The sequence below is a fragment of the Muscardinus avellanarius genome, assembly GCF_963383645.1.
Source record: "Muscardinus avellanarius genome assembly, chromosome: 4".
Lineage (NCBI taxonomy): Eukaryota > Metazoa > Chordata > Mammalia > Rodentia > Gliridae > Muscardinus > Muscardinus avellanarius.
The window spans coordinates 94,651,237-94,671,957 of record NC_137789.1 but is presented as its reverse complement, the minus strand read 5'-3'; positions in this window follow the sequence as shown (position 1 = coordinate 94,671,957).

Sequence of the window (20,721 nt, the reverse complement as noted above, 5' to 3'; positions counted from 1 at the left end):
AAGAAGAGAAGATTAGGGCCAGGCGTGGCAGCACATGCCTGCAATTCCAGTACTCAGGAGACTGAAACAGGAGGATCACAGGTTTTAGACCAACCTCAGAAACTTAGTGAGACCTTCAGTAATTTGGTGAGACCCTGTTTCAGAACAAAAATATATAAAGGGCTGGGAGTGTGGCTTGGAGGTAGAATGCCTCTGAGTTCAGCCCCTAGTATCACACACACATGCGCGCGCACGCACACACACACACACACACACACACACACACACACACACACAACTAGGACACAGACTCACATACACAGGAAGAGACATATGAAAACACAGGAAGAAGACTCCATCTGCAAGCCCAGGAGAGAATCCTGAGAAGAAACCCACCCTGCCAACACCTTGATCTCATACCTTCAGCTCCAGAGCTGTGAGACAAAACATTTTTATTATTTAAGCTGCCCAGCAGACGATGCTTGGTACAACAACCCACGCGGATACAAAATCTGAAGTTCACTATTACTTACCAAGGGCACACCATAACTTTATCATACGTGGAGTGGGCACTTTTCCAGAGAAAAGCTCTACCTCCATAAACATATGATTACTGAAATCTATGAATATTCTTTTACAACTGCACTGGTAAGATGATTAATATATTAAGTAATCTATTGAAAGGTTGTCTTCCACCTAAAAGTTTATCTTTTTTCTCCTCATTTTAAAAGAAATTAAAAGATTTGTATTAGTGCCCAAGAGTCTCAGGCCATAGGCTTGTGTTTTTGTGCCTGATGAAGTTATCAGCCTCGTGCATGTCTGTGAAAGTACCCATTGCTGAATCTATTCCACCAGACACCAGGAGACCCCACTCAGGAGATCAGAAGAATGGAAAGCCCTGCTCTCGTGGGAAGGTGCTTGGCCTGGAAGGGTAGTCCCGTTGGTCTCAGAACTGCAACTGAGAAAATCACATGCACGCCACCTCCCGGGCTGCACCTCCCTGCCAGCCTACCTCCTACTTCCTGGCCAGGGACCCAGAGTTTGAGAAGTGTGCTTTGTATGGCTGCCTGCTGCTTCTCAGAGGGTTTCCAGGGCATTTTCTCCTGGATCACAGCTGGCAAAGCCAACCAGGACTATAAATGGTCACCTCCGCCAGCTGCTTCCTCCACCTCTGCCCTGGCCCATCCAATTCTCCCACAAATCTCCAGGGACTCCAGAACATCCGGAGAAAGGAGGCCCTACTCTTCTCAGCCAAAAGCATGACTGGTTGACACCAGTGCTTTAAAACTCTCCCTGCTACAAAGCCTTTAATTCCAGCAGAATTCTATGTTGGAGCCTGATGGATAGAAAGGTAACAGAGATCCATCCTGGTTCAATCAGGGGCAGCAACCTGGGCCCCTCCTTACCCTTGAACAATCCCTCAAGTGCCTCCCAGGAGCCAAATGATCCTAGGGGACACTTTTGGAAAGTGAGGTAATGAATGCTTGCTGGGCCCCAGAGTGGGGAGGCATGGCCCAAATTGCATGGTAAGTGGTATGCAGAGCTCTGTAATCCTGGGCCAGCAAGCCCCAGGTTGGGCACATGGAGGGTCAGGAGCAGGAACCAAGGCAAGGCAGGCACGTCACTGCCCCACAGGAGTCCTCAGAGAACTCCAGTGAAAGCAGGATCCTGTCCCCAGGAACTGCAGAAGGTGTAAACCCAAGAGTAACCCCAAGAGTGCACCACGGCTGTTGATGCAGCGCTTGTGGGAATAGCACACAGCCATCGTGGACACAGTGGTCCTGGGCAGAGCAGCTGTAGGAAGAGCACTGATGGACAGAGCTTCATGGAGGCAGCTGTTGTGGCTCAGCCCCCATCGGCTCGGTGGTTGTGGACAGAGCAGGCATGCACACTACAGGCATGGGCCATGTCACACGAAGCCCACAGCAGCCTTTCTGCTGAATCCATTAGCAGACTGGCAGGCGAGTCCTCACTCCTTCATGGGAGCTTTCTGGCAAGCTAATCCCTGCATAGCTGGGACATTAAATCATTGCTTCTTCTGCCTGTGGGCTGCCCAGGTACATCTGGCTTCACTTAGTCTCCCCCACTGAACAGAAACACATGTGGGCTCTGCGCCCTGCTGAGGTGAGGGCCTGTGTGTACAGGCAGTTCTGGGGGGTGGGTAGGGGCCGAGGGGCCATGAGGCACGATCTAAGGCTTCTTTTCATAAGTGTGTTTTTTGGCACACAAGCATTCTGAGGGATGTAATTAGCTTCTATGGAAAAAAGTTTCCTCAGTCAAGTAAATCTGGCAAACTGCATTGTGGATTTTCTCAGCAACTTTGATAGACTCAAAGAGGAGAGAATAGAAAGTATAGTGTTTGCTAAACGTGCTGGTCAGGATTATCAAGAAAGACACTTTCGCCTGGATTCCTGTTGAAACCCAGCTCCCCATGTTAGATGACATCAGCTCACACAACAGCAAGCCCAGGACTGGGCCTTCCAGGATTCCGCAGCCAGACAGCGTCATGGAGGCCGATGCTTGCATCTGTCCTCTGGGGGTCTGTGTTCCTTAGCATTTTCAGTTAGAATCTAAAAGATTTGGCCATGTAACTTACAGGAAGGAAGATTTACTAGCTCACATTTTTGGAGATATTGGGGTTCAGTCCATGTGAGGCCAGGGACTGGGGACCTCAGGGCATGGCCGCAGGGGGAAGCAGAAAAGGGGGACCACAAGGCTGCGCTCTCATATCATGAAGGAGGAGGGGGAGCCACGTGTAACCCCCAAGGCCACAGCCCCAGGGACCCACCTTCTCCAGTTACACCCTGCCAGCTCAGGCCACCACCCAGATAAATCCATTACAATAGATGTATTCCCTGCTGAAATTACAACTCTCTTGACTTAAGCTATCAACCCTGAATATTAATAAGTGAGCTTTTTAGGGGATATTTTATATCAAACTATAACAGGATCATTTCCTTCACTGGCCTAGGATGTCAGCTGCAGTCCCAGATTTCTTTATAGATGCCACTGCCTCCAGCAATATAAGTAGATAGCTTCTTCCAGAACATCACTCTACAGAGCGAGGCAATCCTTGCCCAGAAATCTTCTAAAAGACTTCGTTTCACATGTCACTGGCCAGAATTGATCACATGATCCTGCCTAAACCAATGATTGATGGCGTTAGGCCCGTGCTTCCCAAACAGAAGGCTGTGGCATCCCAGATCACCACAAAAAATCCAGGGGTGATGAAAGGTAGTTTAGATCTTCAAGATGTTCAGTATGCCCCTGTTAACGCTGGACATCTCTTCTGCTTACTGCAGGAGCTGCTGACTACGTGTACCACCTGTACTGTCAACTTTAGAGCCCACTGCATTGTTTTGATGAAGCTATAACTTTGAAAAGTCCTCAGTGGTTGTGGCAATAAAAATCAAGTGTTGAATGAAAAATCCAGGTGGAATTGGAAATGGGGGTGTTGGTATCAGTCCAAATACATGGTTTGAGAAGTTTCCAGTAGATACACATGTCCCATTAATAAGTAACAATAGTTATTGAATAAATTAGAACTATTTATAGCACTGTGACTAGAGTTAATGAGTACTAAAAATTTGCTAAGAGTAACTTTTGCTAACACCCCAAGAAATGTAAGTATATGAGGTAAGGGATATGTTAATTAACTTGACTTAATTATACCTCAAAGTACACATACACACACACACATGCACATGCACACACATGCACACACACATATCAAGATATGTATGTGTATGTGTGTATATATGTATACATGTCATATAGTATGCCACAAATACATAAAATGTTAATTTTTTTAATAGTCCAATGGTTGAATTTATTTTATTTTGTTAATTGGTGCATTGTAGTCATATATCACATTGGAGTACAAGACTTGAGAAGATATACAAGCACACACCATCCAATTAGCCCTCATCCAGCCCCCATCCCATTTCCTCCCCCTCCCTCGATCCCATGCTTGTTTAGTGATTAACTTTGATACATTTGTTTATGTACCTCCTGCGTTTTAAAGAGGCTCCATTCTCCCCTATTCCATACCCTCTGATTGGTCATCTTAGTTGCTTCACTATAGGGCCCTTTCTATAGCTCGACCTCTTCCTGTTGCCCCTTTCCTCCTAGTTTTTGCTGATTAGGGGAAGCATCTAATTTTTATTTGCTGCGATATTTCTCTGTGCATGCCGCGTTGCAAGTACCGATCCCACTCTTGACAGCCCCAGTAGTGGCCTGGCTACCCGGTGGACTGATCCAGACCTCGCTGGCTCGAGCAGCGGCCTTGCCTCATGGGAGGCCCCGGTTCTGGTCTCGCTGGCCCCGACACCAGCCTAACCCCTCAGCTGGCACTGATCCCGGCCTCGGAGGCCCCAGCACTGGCCTTGCCTCACAGCAGGCTCCGATCCCGGCCTAACCCCTCAGCAGGCTCCAGTCTCAGCCTCGGAGGCCCCAGTAGCGGCCTTGCCTCCTGTCAGGCTCCGATGCCGGCCGTTGGCCCCGGCATCAGCCTAACCCCTTGGCAGGCTCCAATCCCGGCCTAGGAGGCCCCAGCACCGGCCTTGCCTCACGGTGAGCTCCGATCCCGGCCTTGCTGGCCCCGGCACCAGCCTAACCCCTCGGCAGGCTCCGATTCCGGCCTCGGAGGCCCCAGCTAAAATGTTAATTTAAATCATAAATAAAATAAATCAAAATGTGACTTACTTTCCAAAAATATAATAATAAAAAAACAAGTTTCTAAAATTTAGAAGTAAGAATAATTTTTTTTTGTGGAACTGGGGATGGAACCCAGGGGCATTTGACCTCTGAGCTATATATACCTCCTGCCCTATTTTTTATTCTTTATTTTGAAACACGGTCTCACTGAGTTGCAGAGGGCCTCACTAAGTAGCTGAGGCTGTTCATGAACCACAGTCCTCTGGTCTCAGCCTCCCGAATGCTGGGATTACAAGCATGTGCCACCACGCCTGGACTAGAAGTAAGAATAATTTAAATTGTTACCTTTTTTTCTTTTAGCTCCTCCATTTGCTTTTGCATCTGGCTAATAAGTTGTTTGGACTTAACTTAGGGAAGTATTAGGGGTGCTATGAAAAAAAATATCAAGACTAATAGTCCATAAACAAAAAAAGCTGAGGAACTTTGTGGGTTAGACTGATTATGGCTTATAAGAGGTTATATTGATCAAGAGCAAGAGCTCTTTGGGTAAAGCTGGGGTCTCTTTACCTAAAGGCTACAAAGGTATATACTTAAATAAACACTGGTAAAGAAAGGAGGAAAATGCACCTGGAAGACAACCAGTGGTGGCTGCTAAAGTAGAAAACTAGCATTCCACAGAGCATGCTGAAAAACCTGCAGGTCCATGCAGGTGATTCTGTTCCATAGGTTTCTCTTTGCTCCAAATTAATGCTTCCTGGGACTCAGTGATCACACACACACACACACACACACACACACACACACACACACACACTCAAGTGCCTGGGAAGGCTCCAGGAGCAGGTGATCTTGATGACTCCCATCCCTGTCCTCCTGCTTCCCTGTCTCTACCAACTCTGCTCACTTCTCTCCACCCACTAAAGGCAGGTCAGGAACCTCACAGCCTGCGGCCACTCTCAGCTACCAATTTCCACCTTCCTGCCAGGCCTGAGCTGAGCATCTATGCCCCAGAAAGAAGGCACATGCCAGCCTGCGGCACCCAGACTCCTGCTTGGCCTAGTAAAGTGTGGGTGTCATTGGGGGCTCTCCTCAGCCTGACCACCATTGAGCTCCCACCACCAACCAGGCCAGGTCCTGCTCCTTCTCCTTGGCATGAGCTCCTTATTCCTATCACACTCAGGACCACGGTAATTACAGTTTCTATAATCTGAGAGGTACTACACACCCATCCCTGCCTGCCTCTCACCCTAAAACAGCCCCCAACCCACACCACGCCATTCATTGGTTTCCACACTGCTGTGTTATGACCACCTCTATGTGCAATGATCCTGGGCACTCCTTTTTGGCTCAGTTTTTGTCTGTCTGCCCCGCTAGAGAGGAAGCATCATGCAGACAGACTCCATGTAATTCAAAAGTGTTTTCCAGTCCCAGGGGCAGCACCTGGCACTTGGACAATACCCAGTATTATTATTATTATTATTATTATTATTATTATTATTATTATTTGGCTGACTAGTGCTCACAATGGCTCCAGGAGGTAGGAGTCATGCCCCATTTCACAGGTAGGCATATTAAGTCCAGGTAGTACAACCCCTATACCATGCCACAGTCTAGACAGCGGTGGAGATAAGTACTTCACCCTCCCCTCCAAAACTGGGCAACTGCTTTTAGTACTTCTGATAACTTTTATAGGGAAATACAGAAGGGAAGCCAGCTGAGAAATGCTCTGGGCTCCTGCATGCCCCGGCCATGTGCCCTCGGATGCCCAGCTCCTGAGGGAATATGGGGTGGGCAGAGTTCAGAGGGGCTGTCTGGAGACAAGCAGGCCTAGCTAACTGGGCCACTTCCCTTTCTTCAGCCTCCGGCAGCATCTCCACCTATGTATCTCAGTTTCCCAAATCTCTGAATATGGATGCTAGGTCCACTTAACCCATCATTATGTTCTATGGGTACCAGAACACAGCAGCGCAAATCCAGACCTATAGCAGAAGGCGATGAGGGGTCCTCTCTCCACAGATCCCTCTGATCCTCCAGTGTCCTTTCTCATCTGGACACTTTCCTTCCATCCTTCCTGGGTCCAAAACGCAGCTGTACTTTGTTCCAATCTCACACACTATATCCATCCTCCGGGACAAAGTCTTAACTGCCCAGTTCAACTTATAGATGAGGATTACAAAGCCCAAAGGTCCCCCTCTCCTAAGGTCACACCACCAGCAGGTGACAGATGTGCTGGGAGTCAGCCCCACCTCAGTGCCACCACTTGTGTCCCACACAGCTTGCTCCTGAACCCTTCTCGCACAAGCCTCAAGCCTCTCCACAGCCAACCCGCCTGCTGCACTGGACCATTTCTCCATAGGTGGCAAATATCAGACAAAGATGTTTCCTAGAGAGCTATTTCTAGAGCTTCTGGCAAATGTAGAGAGAACCCCAAAGAGTTTTCTTTAAAAAAAAAAAAAGAACTAAGAACTTCCACAGGTTGAGGCCACCCATGAAAGGAATGTGGAGATCACTAATGTGCACTCCTCACTTGAGCTCAGGAGGATAAGCCCCCTATAGGTGTCTGCCCCTCCCCAGGCCTCATGTTTTCTGGGTGGAAAAGGAATTTTCCAGGGAGCCTCACTGGCATTTTGGAAGCATCCTTAGCCATTCAGATTGCTCCTACAACTGGTTTTCCAAACAATACAGGATTCCTCTCCAGGTGGGGAGGACACTGTGTCTGCCTTCCTCTCAGACACGCTGCATGGGGCTAGTGTGGCTGAGGTATGGGGCTTCATACCCACTGCAGACTCTGATAAGGTGGACACAGACCCCAGTCCTGCTTCTTCTGTGTCACAGCACTGAGTCTTCATCTATTGATGTCAGCCAAAGAAGCTCCCCTTAATGGCCAGGCTGCTCACCACAGAGGTTCTCAGAAAGGGAATCCAAGGCAGGAGGCCAGAGCCTCGTTTTCCAAAAATGGCCAATTACCAAGTTGCTGTAAAACCTTACACAAATCACCTGAGCTCTTCTGATCCTTCAAGAAAATTTCCTGTTTCGACTGAAGAGGAAATAAATGTGTCTCTCTACTTAAAAAAATCAAAGTGATCCGCAGCCATCTGGGAATCGGGAAGCTGAGGGTCACAGAAATGAAACTGATTGTGATTTTCCATCTGTATTGGGCAATCCAACAGTGTGCCCAGGCATTAGCACTAGTTTTTCATCAAAGGCCCTTTGTGAGGGTGCTGAGTCCCAGACAAGGATCCAGACAGATAGAGCATGGTGAGAAGCAGGTAGGGACCCTCCCACAGTACTGAGGAGGGAGCAGGGATGCTGACTGAGGGAAGAAAGGACCCATGGGCCCCAGGTCTGCAGCAAACCCTGAGAGCCTGTCTTCAAGCTGGGGAATGGGTGTGTGTGGAATACTCATGGGGCAAAATCAAGATAAATTTACAGAATCTAAAAAAGAGATGGGTTATCTGGTCCGTGGAGGAAAGAGCTTTCCAGCATCTGAGCAGAGTAGAGTGGGGCAGTGGATTTGTGGTGTGCTCACACGGGCAGGTGGCATCTGGGCCTCACTGATTTAGCAAAGTGCCTGCCATGTGCTCTGCCTTCATGTCAAGGTCCCTGTCACTATACCAGCACTGTCACAGGATGCTGTAGAACTGGGACCATTCATAGATAAGTTTATCCCCAAGGCTTAGGTGTCCCCTGTGTCCAGCTAGACCAACAGAAAAGCACCTGCTGGTCATTGCACTACATCAGTCAGCTGTCTGGCCTGGCCATTCCAGGTGCCTACAACATGTCCCTATCCCCAAGAGCCTTTTCAGGGTCCCGAGAAGCCCCTCGATGAGAGCATGTCATGCTGTAAACGCCTGGTTCTGTCTGGAGTGAGCAAGACACTGTCCTTGACTTCAGAGCTTCCTGGGGTGTACTTTAGATAGAGTCCATCCCGGATGGGGACCGGGTCTTCTCACACTGGGAGAATAAGATGATAGACATAGTGCTGTCCCCAGTGCTGGCTGTGAGCCCCCAGATGGCTGAGAAGTAAGAGGAACCCATCCCACTTCCAGGGTGGCATCTTACCCCATGTTTTCCACCTAATCGGAGTAAAACCAGCATGGACTCCAGAGGTCGTGGCTCTCCACTGCCACACTGTGCTGCCTCCTATCAGAAGCCAAGCTCCTGCCCATCAGCTGTGGCTGGACAATGAGGAGGGAGGAGCAGGGGCCACAGCCCTGCCCATCTGCTGGGAACAAGTAACATCCCAGCTGTCTCTGCAGGGCCACTTACCTGCTAAGCCTGCTAAAAAGGCTTGTGGCTGAAAGTCACCTGGGAAGGCAGAGTCCAGTGTGGCTGTCTGGAGACAAGCCGGCCTGGCTGACTGAGCCACTTCCCTTTCTCTCTCAGGTGGAGCAGGACACCCTCACTCTACCGTCTATCGTGCTCCTTGGACCCTCACATCACTCTAGCACCCCGACTTGCTGGGCCCGCAGTACGTCTCACAGGAGTAAGGACTTTTATTCTGCTCTGCTGCTTCTTCAGGGTCTGCTCAACCTCACCTCTGCCTCAGTGCCCCCTCTGTGGGACAAGTATCCCCAAACCCCAAAAGGGAGAAGCTATGGAATGGCCAGGACCCCAGCATGCACGTGCGCACGCGCGCGCACACACACACACACACACACACACACACACACACTGCCACCTGTCCAGTGATGTGACGTGGAACTCATTCCGGTTACTAGCTATCATTCCAACTTTTACCCAGCTCCGACATTATTGACTTCATCTGAGCACTCAAAGGAGCCTTTTTACAAGTGCTCTCCATGGAGACAGCTGTCCCCTCCCCCAAACAGCAACATCAAAGGTTAAGACAGGACAAGAGTGGGATGCTGCCACCCAGCTCAACATCCTAGATTCTTCAGTCTTCACTGGGAGGGGTGTCATTTTTAGAACCTGCACCAGCCTTACCACCGTCTTTTGGACTGATATCTGCCTGCCCCTCCTCCCCCTCTCTGCATCCACCCCCACACACACAATGTGAGAGAGGCCCGCTGCTCCATACACAGCCTGCCCAGGGCCAAGGAGGGAGTAGGGGAAGCCCTGGGCAGCGGCTGGGAGACTTCCACAGGGGAAACTGGGAGCTGTCTCTGCAGCCTCCACTGCAGGAAGACAGGATCACCGTGTACTCTGAGATCCTGGCACTTACCCTGTGCCCCAATCCAAGCCCCCAATTATCCACATGGCCATCTTTCCAAGAAGCCGGGTGCCGTGCTGTGCATCCGCCTGTGCTTCATCAGAATTCAGCGAAAGGGTTGTAGATAAACAAAGAAAACTCTGCTGAGCTCTTTCCTTCTAACGATCACCAACGTGCAGACGCTTAAAGAAGCGACATTTTTCCAGAGGAACAATAGGTGAGAGGCGCCCAGACTGTGGAAGAATTGGCAGATATTATTGTTAGCTGCATGTCTTTTTTATTTTTTTAACAAAACCAAAGCAGACAGGGACCTCATTGAGATTTCTGTCAGACCCAGGAGGTTTCCTGTATTTCAACTTTTGTTTATTTGTTTGTTTTTGTCAATACGTTAGTGTCTGAAATTTGTAACGCAAGTGCTTGCGGTTAGAAAAATTCTGTTGTTGGAGGACAGTGTTTGAAAACACCATCTTTTTAATTTCTTTCAGCTGGGTCTCCATCGTGGGATCTTTGGTTAATATGGATTCCTTGCTCGTGATCTGCCCCCTCCCCATCCTTGTGAGACTAATCAGCCCGTCTAACATATGGAATTGTTCACGCTCAAAGTGGTTAGCGACGTCCCAGGCCAGTATGGCTTCAGAGAAACATGCCACTTGCCATTTAGAACAAAGCCACCTATATGCCATTGGACTCACCCCAATAGAAGCCTCCTCCACTCAGGATGCACAGTGAAGGGCCCGGAGGGCACAGGGCACAGGCAGGTGGCAGGAGGGCTGCTTCTGGCTCCTCCACCAGGAACCAGGATGTGGCCTCCGCAAACTTCTACCCCTTGCTGGCCTCCTGCAAAGTCGGGTGCTGGATTAGCTGAGAAGCAAAAGTACTGAAAGAGGCTGGTGCCAAGCATCTCTTTGGAAAGAGAACCTGGTGACCCAGGACCTTCCCTCTGCTGGCCCTGCCCTGCAATGGCAGCAGATGCTTCTCTCAGGCTGAGCTGTTTCGTGGGGGTGAGTGGAGAGCAGGTTCTGTGAGAGCAGGCCTGGCTGATGAGCCTTACAACTCCTCTCCATAGACTCCCTTAAGGGCATTGGGCTGGGCTTAGTGTAAAAAAGAGTCTGCTCCATGAGGGTGGCAGGGCCCGACTCCTGCTGGCCCTCCTCCTGCCTGTTGGTGCCCAGAAGAGACAGGGAAGCCTGGAGAGGACATGTCACTCCAGTTATCTAGAGAATAGGGCCTCCGGGTAGCATATGAAGGACCACTTACATTTTAATTTCAGATAAAGCACTAATAATGATAATACTAATAATTTAGTGTGTCTCCAATATTGCAATGAAACATACTTATCCTAAACAGTTTTCATTGTGTATATAAAATCAAAATTCAACTGGAACTTCTGTTTTTAGGGTTTTTTTTTTTTTCTAAATCTGGCAACCCAATCAGGGCACAGAAGACATAGGCACTGGAAGTGGGTCCAGAGCCCAGCAGCCCCACGCCCAGCTCTGTCCTCACCCCCCAGCACCTCTCACCTGCCTCCCTTCCTGTGTCTTCCATCCTGAAAACTCTGTGGGGGACAGGATCACTAAAGCATGCTTAGAAAGAATTGTCATCCAACCAAGGCCAGTGGGTCTTTATTCATCTTGGTGACCATGCCAGCGTCTATTATAAGTTCTAGCATGCTATACACATCAAAAAGTTTTGTGGGATGGATGGATGGATGGATGGATGGATGGATGGATGGATGGAGAGATTGAGCTTAAATCTTCTGCCTGGCTCCTGGGAATGAAATACTTGGATCAGTGGAAAGTACCTATGTGAAGAAATTCTCCCATGAAGGGTGGCATTAGGGCACCCATCCCTATGAACAGTCTGCTTCCCAAGCCACAGGGCCAGGGCAGCTCAGTCATGGATTCTCTTAAAAGAGGGCCTCTGATCAAGGGTAGGGTGAAAATCCCTGCACAGACCAGTTCTGTGCCCTGTGCCTTCCTCCCATTGTGTCTGACCCAGATGTCATTCCTTTGCAGAGTCCATAGTCACTGAAGTGGGGGGAGGGAAGGTTCAGTCTGTGAGTGAGCCCTGGCTACCACCAAGATGGCATTCAGATGGTCCTCTGTGCACTTTGGCCTCCGCAGGCCTGTTGGGAGTAGAGGGAGGAGGAGTGTGAAGCCAACACCAGACAAGGTGGGCATCCAGCCAAGTGCCTCTCTGCCAGACCAACATATATCATGCCCCTACCAAACACGCATATGTACATGTGTATGTGTGCACACATGTGTGTGCACACACATGCTGCACTCAGTCTTCTCACTGCTGTCAGCACAGGCTTACTACGTCTCTGAGCCCCAAGATCACAGAAGAGTTGCAGAAGTACAGGTGATGCTCAGAGGACTTCCCAAAACACTTACAGAGCCCTGGGCACTGTTTACCCAGTGCTGATGAGTGGATATGGAGAACCAGCCCCACAGATGGGATAGTGTCAGAGGAAAGCCCAGAATTCAGGAGTAGAAGGCCTGCTTCTTTCTGGAATCACTGAACAATGAGAGGAGCCACACCTCCTTCCTCTATCTGGCCTCAGGGCAGTATCTGTAAAATGGGAACCCTGAGCTCTGTCTTGCCCACCTCAGAGGCAATAAGAATTAAGTGTATACAGACGGTCCCAGACTTAGGATAGTTTGGCTTGTGGTTTTTCAGCTTTGCAATGGTATTAAAGGGATGTGCATTCAGGGGAGATTGCACTGCAAATTTTGAATTTGATTCTTGCCCCAGGCTACTAATATGCACAAAGATCTTTTCTCAAGATGCTGGGTGGCAGCAACCCCCAGGCAGCTATGCAGTCAGGAGGGAAAGCAATCCCTGCTCTACAGTGTATTGTGTTGCTGGCATCTTTTGGATGCAGATATTCAATAAGTTATATGAGACATGCAATGCTTTAGTATAAAACAGGCTTTGTGTCAGACGATTCTACCCGACCATGGGAGAATGTAAGTGTTCCAAGCACGTTTAAGGCAGGCTGGGCTGAGCCATGGCATTCTGTAGATGAGGTGTATTAGATGCACTTTCAGTTTGCAGTGTTTTCAACTTGTGATTGGGTTATGGGAATCCTAACCCCACTGCGAACATCTGGATTAGAAAAGAAAACTGGTAAGCTAGAAAGGCCTGGGCAGACCCTGCAATCCCTGCTTTCCACAAGTGCCTCCAGGTTTAAAGGAAGGCATTTCCGTCTGTGTGCTGTCTCTGTCTAGCCCAGGGTCTAGTGTTTGTGCAGACAGTCAGGGCTGGAAGAACTTAGATGCTGGACAGGTTGCTACAGGCAGTCTTTGTCATGCAGGCCTGTCACCTTCTTTGTTCTCCCCACTCAACATCTACTAACATAGCCCCTGATTCTCACTCAAGGTATCATTAGCTCAAACCCTGTGTGAGTTTTCTGTGCTCTGATGCTGACCTTCCTAGTCCTTTCATGGTTGGGCCTGAGCTGCAGGCTGCCCTGTTCCCAAATCTGCAGAAATCTGCTCTCGGTGCACTTCCACCAGACCCAGCTGAATTATGTTCCTGAGCCAGGAGGGGATTAGAGACCCCCATGGAGCTGGATCTTGGGATTTGGCAAAGAAAATTCCTCACTTTCAGCTGTAAAGAAAGGGGAGGGAACAGAGCCAACAGCCGCTGAGCTTCCAGGAGAAACTTCCCACCAGAAACCTTCTGCTTCCTGAGATTTTATGGATAGAAGGAACCTCTCTAGGACCCTGGTCACTCAGATCCTGGAACAGGTGACCTGGCAGTCCAGAGCCACATGAGGCATAGCACCAGCCCAAAACAGCAGGGACAAGGCTTCCAGCCCAGGTTGCTTTCCTCACCTCAACATCCGCCTAACTCGGTCTATGGCCTCCAAGCACCTGGCCTGCCTGCAGCCTCAACTTCCTTGGCTGTAGAAGGGATCAAAGAAATAAGGGTTAGTCCAGTGAGATTTCAAACCTGAATGGGTCTTAGAGAAGCAGATTCTGTGTGGAGCAGACATGTTGGGTACCACTATCTCCCCTCAGTTCCCACTTTCCCTCCCATACATCTCAGCACTCAAGTGTCTTAAGCCAAAGTCTCAGACATCACTGTGCATCCTGGGCTCTGGATCTGGACCAAGCCAGCAAAAGCTGCTCATGTGCTGAAGGGACAGTGGACGAAACAACCTGAAGGAGCCCCCAGGGCCGAGGCTAGGACAACCTGAGCATCAAAATAAATAATAAGCATCAAATTGTAACTCAGAAAATAAAATAAAAATCCATAGCTACAAATAAATAAGAGAACAGGTAAATAAATAGAGGCAGCTCACCCTCAGAGAAGAATTCCAATGAATAAATGTGGAATGAACAAGGGAGATTTAAAAAGTCACCATTGGAATCACACAGTAATAATTATTGAAGACAAGATGCAATGATGTATTCTAAAATTAGCAGGCAAAAGTTTGCAGAGAAAAAGGATATTTGAATTGTCTGGAAGTATCTCCTTCAAGATGTTTAATAATTATGGAGGAGGTTAAAAATACAGTAGTCCTCTGCAGTGGAGAAATCCAGTGAAACTTCTTAACCAAGTGGTCAAGGTTAACATCACTGGGTTTGAAACATGTTGACATTGCCATGTGTCTGATAGACTGCATCAAGAAAGGCATGTCTCTTACATGGTACCCTTGCCCCAAATGCATAACTTCAACCTCATCGTGTGGGAAGAAGCTCAAATAAAAACAAATTGAAGATCATCCTACAAAACGCATGTCAGCTCTGTTCTAAAGTATCAGGGTCATGGACTATAAGGACACATGCAGGAGGCATCACAGTTTGGAGAGAAACTAAGGAGCATGATAACAAAATGTAGCAAGAGATTCTGGACTAGATCCTTGAACCATGTAAGAATATTGATGAACAAACAAAATCTGAATAAAGTCTGCATTTACCCTGAGGTTAACTTACTGCCTGTAATAATTACAAATTACATAAAGTGCTAACATTGGAGAAAGCTGAGTGAAGAGTATACAGAATTATCTCTGTGCTATATTTTTCACTTTTTAATTTCAAATAAAAAGTTAAAAATAAAATCTCTGCCCCATATTTCATTCTCTAGGGCTCTTCACTAATCCCACTGATAGTGTATGAAGTTTCTCCCCAGGAGTCTGTTCCTTAATAAATGATGGGCCCTCTGTGTCAGGTGTTTTACACACATAATTTCATCCAGTCCTCATTAACATCCCTCCAAAGAAGATATTTTAGCCCCTGTCTTGGTCAGCAGTCTTACTGCTATACTACAGAATAACTGACCACACAACTTAGAGGAAGGATCCTAGATTTATTCACTCACAGCTTTTGGAGATTTTAGGTTCAGTCCATGTGAGGACCAGGTCTGAAGACCTCAGGGCAAGGCAGGAGGAAAGAGAGAGAGGAAGGGAGCAAGGGTTTGTCTCTCACATCATTGAGGCCAGAAGGGAGAGAGCCAGCAAGCAAGGGCATTCAAAGACACAGTCCCTAAGGCCACACCCTCCCAGGAACCCCCTTCTCCAGCCACATCCCACCTGCCTAGGTTACCACCCAGAAAATCCATCACAATAGATTTATCCACTTTTGAGATTACAATCCTCATGACTTTATTACATCAACTCTAAACATTAATTCATGATTCTTCAGGGGACATTCTATATACAGATACAGGAGGCTGAGTCCACTGCCACCTACAGGAGTCCATGTAAACATTGTCTGTCTGAGTGCAGAGACTGGACACCTGAGGCCTTTACTTGACTACAGTAGCTCAGAGAGAAAGTTTCAGCCATTGTAGGGCAATGAGGACAGTGTCCCTCCATCCTTCAAAGCGTGACATCTGGATGCTGCCCTCACAGATACAAATTCAGTAGGGTCCAAGTAAGGTTTCAGAGACACTGTGGAATGAGAGAAATATCCAGGCAGAAAGGAGCCCTGAAATGGGCCAACTCCCTATTAATGAGCACCTGTGACATAGGCAGAGGCGCTACCTGTTCAGGTATGGCCTGTCTAAGGTTAACTTTGAAAAGAAAAGAAAGGAAGAAAAAGTAAAGAAGGAAGAAGGAAAAGTGGGTTTACCAAATGATCTCACCAAGGGGATGCTAGAATCCCTGAAATTTTAAACATGAATCAATAAATCTACGAATGCTTTTGAACACCCAAATTCTAGGCAACATTTGGCTCCTGCTGGCTTGGTGAAAGCACTACTTTTTAAAAATGTGTGGAATGATTGAAATCACACTGTGAGCCACCCTTGCTGATGTAAACCCGGAGGTGGAATTGATATGAGCATTGGTGGAATACTAACTGGTTCTCCAGCATCCTGAAGTCTGTTAGACCAGGATTCTCATCAACTCAATCAAAACCAATCAATGGCTCACACCAAGTCAATATGTGGGCACTTTTGTGGTAATAAGGCTGATTGAACTGATTTTGGGAATGCAGAAATCTATAGTTTTACATAGTTAATGGGCTGATCTTAGCTACTGCATTTGGGGACTGTACATGCTGCATCCAAGTGCATTGAGGATCTCCTGCCACATCTGCAAACACCTAAGGGCCAAGAGACATCCTGGGAAAATATACTTGCTGTACACCATATTTTTGACAGGCTTTGCAGCAGAGTGAGGTCTCACCTATATTTGCTTCTAACCACTTTGGTGGCCTGGCTATAAACTGGGAGGGTTGGACCAGATCAGTGATTTTCAACCTTGAGCACACATTAGAATGCTGAAAAATGCTTTAAATCCCAATGCCAGTATTCTTATAAATTAGGTCAGAATATTTCTATTGGATTTCAAGTATTGGTAATCTAAAAAAGCACACCAGTGACTGAGTCTTTCCAGCCATAATAGAGAACTGGTACCAGTTCGGCTTTCCCAACTGTTCAGCTTCCTCCTACTGCTATACTTATATAATACAAATGCTTATCTTATTTATCTGGAGCTTAGAAGTCTGAAATGAGTCTCAGTGGGCTAAAATCAAAGGTGTCAGCAGGGCTGCACTCCTCCTGGAAGTTGGGGAAGAATCTATTTCTTTGCCCATTCCAGGTCCTGTTTTCCTTGGCTCATGTTTTCCTTCTTCCATCTTCAAAGCCGGCAAGGTCAGGCCAAATCCTGCTCGCGTTGCCATCACTCTGGCTCTCTCTTTCTTGGCTCCCTCTTCCTCTCGTATGGGTGTTTTCTGTTACCCTGGACTCGCCTGGAAAATCAAAAGATGATCTCCCACTTTTAAAGTCAGCCAATTGCTCCCTTCATTTCATCTGCAACTTTAATTTCTTTTTGACATACAACTTAACATATTCACTGGACCCAGAGATTAAGACTTGGACATCTTAAAGGGGCCATAGTCTACCTGTTACATTATCAAAATCAACTTTGAAAAATGTACAAAAATACGTAAAACTACTATTTTCAGACATTGCACAATAGGTACCCTAGCGCTTTAATCTCTGAGAAAAGGGGAACAAAGGGTGTGAGCTCTGTGATTCTACAGATTTCTGCCTGGAATTGAATTTAGCAACAGTTCACGAGGATTTCAGTAGTTCATACAGTCAGTCCTGTGAACTGAGAAGACAGAATTAGAGTTTGGGAAGGCTGAGACTGCTGGAATTTGTGGGGCAGAGTACTAAAGAGGAAGATGTTATGAGGAGAAAGAGAGATTCCCAGAGTCTTTGAACATAAAGCTGTGTGTGGATAGAGAGACACTCCATCAAGCCAAACAAAGAATAATTCTCTGAGATAGACAAAACTACTGGGGAACTGTGAACTGAACAAATACTGAAGTTCAGCCGTATTGAGAGACATTTAAGTCCTAGCAAAAGGAATGGAGAGATCTGGTTGAATCCGGAGGGCATTTAGAAAGACCCCACAAAGGGCACACCTTGGTAGTAGAACTAAGCTATGTTGAGAGGAAAGGCTACACTACACCCTGCGGAACTTACAACAAGTCTAAAACTGCAAGATGACATGAATGAAAACTACCTGGCTGCCAGAACACAACACAATGCATTTCATGACAGAAAACAAAATCCACCAGACACTCGATGACTCCAAACACATAGTGTCCAACATCGAATCAAAAATAGCCAAACATGACAAAAAATAATAAATGTAACCCAATGCATTTTAATAAAATAAACCTGTAGAATAAAAACCCCAAATCACAGAAGTGATAAAATTATGATAAAAGTACTTTGAAGCAGCTATTAAGTGAGACAGAGTGGTACACATCTGTAATTCCAGTATTTGGGAGGCTGAGAAAAGAGAATTGCAAGTTCAAAGACAGCTTAAGCAACTTAGTGAGGTCCTCAGAAACCTAGTGAAGCTTGTTTCAAAATAAAACATATAACTGGGCTGAGAGTATAGCTCAGAGGTATAACAGCCCTGGGCTCAATCCCCAGTACCAGAAAAAAAGAAATAGGCAGCAATTATAAGTATTCTCAAAGTTTAACAAAAATGCAAGTGTACTAAAGAGAAAAAAAAAGATTGAAAAAAATCCTGCAGCATCTACAGCCAAAACTTATAATACCTAAAATAGAAACCAGACAGACTTAAGAGCAGATTAGCCATTGTAGAAAGAAATCATAAGTAAAATTGAATAGAAGGCAAGAGAGACTATTGAAATAGAAGCAAAATGATTTCTTGAAAAGCTAATAAATTAAACAAAGCTTCAGTGACACATAGAAAATATTAAATGTTCTACTATTCACACTATACATAACACAGAACACTTGTGTCTGAGGTAAATGAAGAGTTCTCTCTACCAACATCCAATTTTCCAGTGGACACCAGCTGGATGTCCTATAATTCAATTCATTTCTGACACATCTACCTGGAGAGAGAAGATCAGATCCCACAGGTGGAGAACTCAGCCACATAAGACTGCCTCTCACTTCAGATGCCAGTTACAAGTTCTAGGCTATGACCTGTGCTAATGACAAACCAGCTACACATGAAGGCAGAGAGAGGTCCCATTACCTTCTCTTCAGGCTCAATTAATTTTCTACAAAGGTTCACAGAGCTCAGGGGAATACTTCACTTACATTTATCTATTCGTTTTTCCTTTTATTCTTTTTTCATTTTGGTACTAGGAAATGAAGCTAGGGATACTCTACTGCTAAGCTACACCCCAGCCATTGTGTTTCTCGTGTGTGTGTGTGTTTGTTTTGAAACAAGGTCTCACTTGAGACCTGGAGAGTCTAAGTTGCTGAATCTAGCCTGGAACCTGTGATCCTGTTTCAGCCTCCCAAGTACTGGGGTTACAGGTATGCACCACCATACCTGTATTAATTTACCCAATTTATACAAAAGACATTTTAAAGAATACAAATTAACAGCCAGCTGCAGAGGTACATAAGATGTCTAGAAAGGGTTCTAAGCATAAGAATTCTGTCCCCAAGAGTTTGGGTACACCACCCTCTCAGATCTTGGATGTGTTTTTCTTCTCAAACAAGAAACAAGCCCCCCAAAACTTGTCCTTTTTTAATTTTATGTAGGATTCATTATAAATAGGTATAATTGAGTATATCAATCATGGTAAAATAATCATTAACCACTGATGAACAAGTCAATTTCAAACTCTTCTCTCCTCCCTGGAGGTTCAGGGGTGAGGCTGGAAGTTCCAACCCCCTAATCACATGGTTCCCCTGGCAACCAGCTCCCTATCCTATGGTTATCTAAGGGCTTTCCAAAAAATTCACTTCATCAATATAAACTCAGGTGTGGCTAAAGAGTATTAATTATGTATCACAAAGATGTGTCTTTTACCTTTATCACTTGTAAGCTGTTTCAGGAACTGAGGACAAAAGTCCAAATTTTTAACAAATGATACTTCTATTGTCTTATCACTTAGGAAACTATAAGGGTTTTAGGAGCTGTGGGCCATGAACCTGGAAATATAAAAAATATATATATTTCTTATTATGTCATCCCATCGCAACCATATTATATAATTTGCAATCCCTAAAGAAAAAGAAGAAAGCACAAGAATCATTATAAAAACAAAAGATAAAAGTTTTCTAAATTTTATTAAACTATAAGTTGGCATATTCAAAAATTTAATATATCTCCAGGCAAGATTAATACCAAAACTCATGGCATTTTAATCAGATTTATGAAATCCAATGATAAAAAGAAAAATCCTAAGAGCAGTCAAAGAGTAAATACTTATCACACACAGGAAACATAACTAAAAATATAATAAAGACTATTCACCTAACACTATGCAATCCAGGGGACAATGGGATCTCAAATGTATAGACATGAGGAGGGGAAAGACTGTCAATCTACGATTCTATATCCAGTGAACACATTCTTCAAAAGCAAAGGCAAAGTAAAAATTTTTCAGACAAATAAAAGCTGAAAGGATTCATTATCACTAGCAGACTTGCATCATATGAATTATGAAATAAAGCTCTTCCAGCTGAAGGAAAATATCAGGTGGAATTTAAGTCTATACAAATGAAAGAACGGTACCAGAAATGCTGAATATGTGGGTGGATTTTTTAAAACACTTTCTGTTTTCTAATTTTTCATTTTCTTTAAAATTTTTGACTAATATAAAAATGACAGTGTTTTGTGAGGTTTATGATAAATTTGTATAAGATACGTGGCAATAACAGCACACAGGACAGAAGAGGAAAAAGGACTTATATTGTAGTAAGATTTTTACTTCACACATAAATATCATAATATTAATGGAAAGTAGACTATGATAAGTTAGTAATATATATAATATAAACTCTATAGAAATCGCTGAAAGTATAAAAAAGGTGTAGCTTGCCAAGACATCCTGCTGCCTCGGCATCTATGTGTTGAGACCCCCCACTCCACATAGTTTATCGGCAGAACGCCCCGAGAAAGAGGTATCGTCTCTGGCCAAAATATCCCCCACTTTTACCCTTCATGA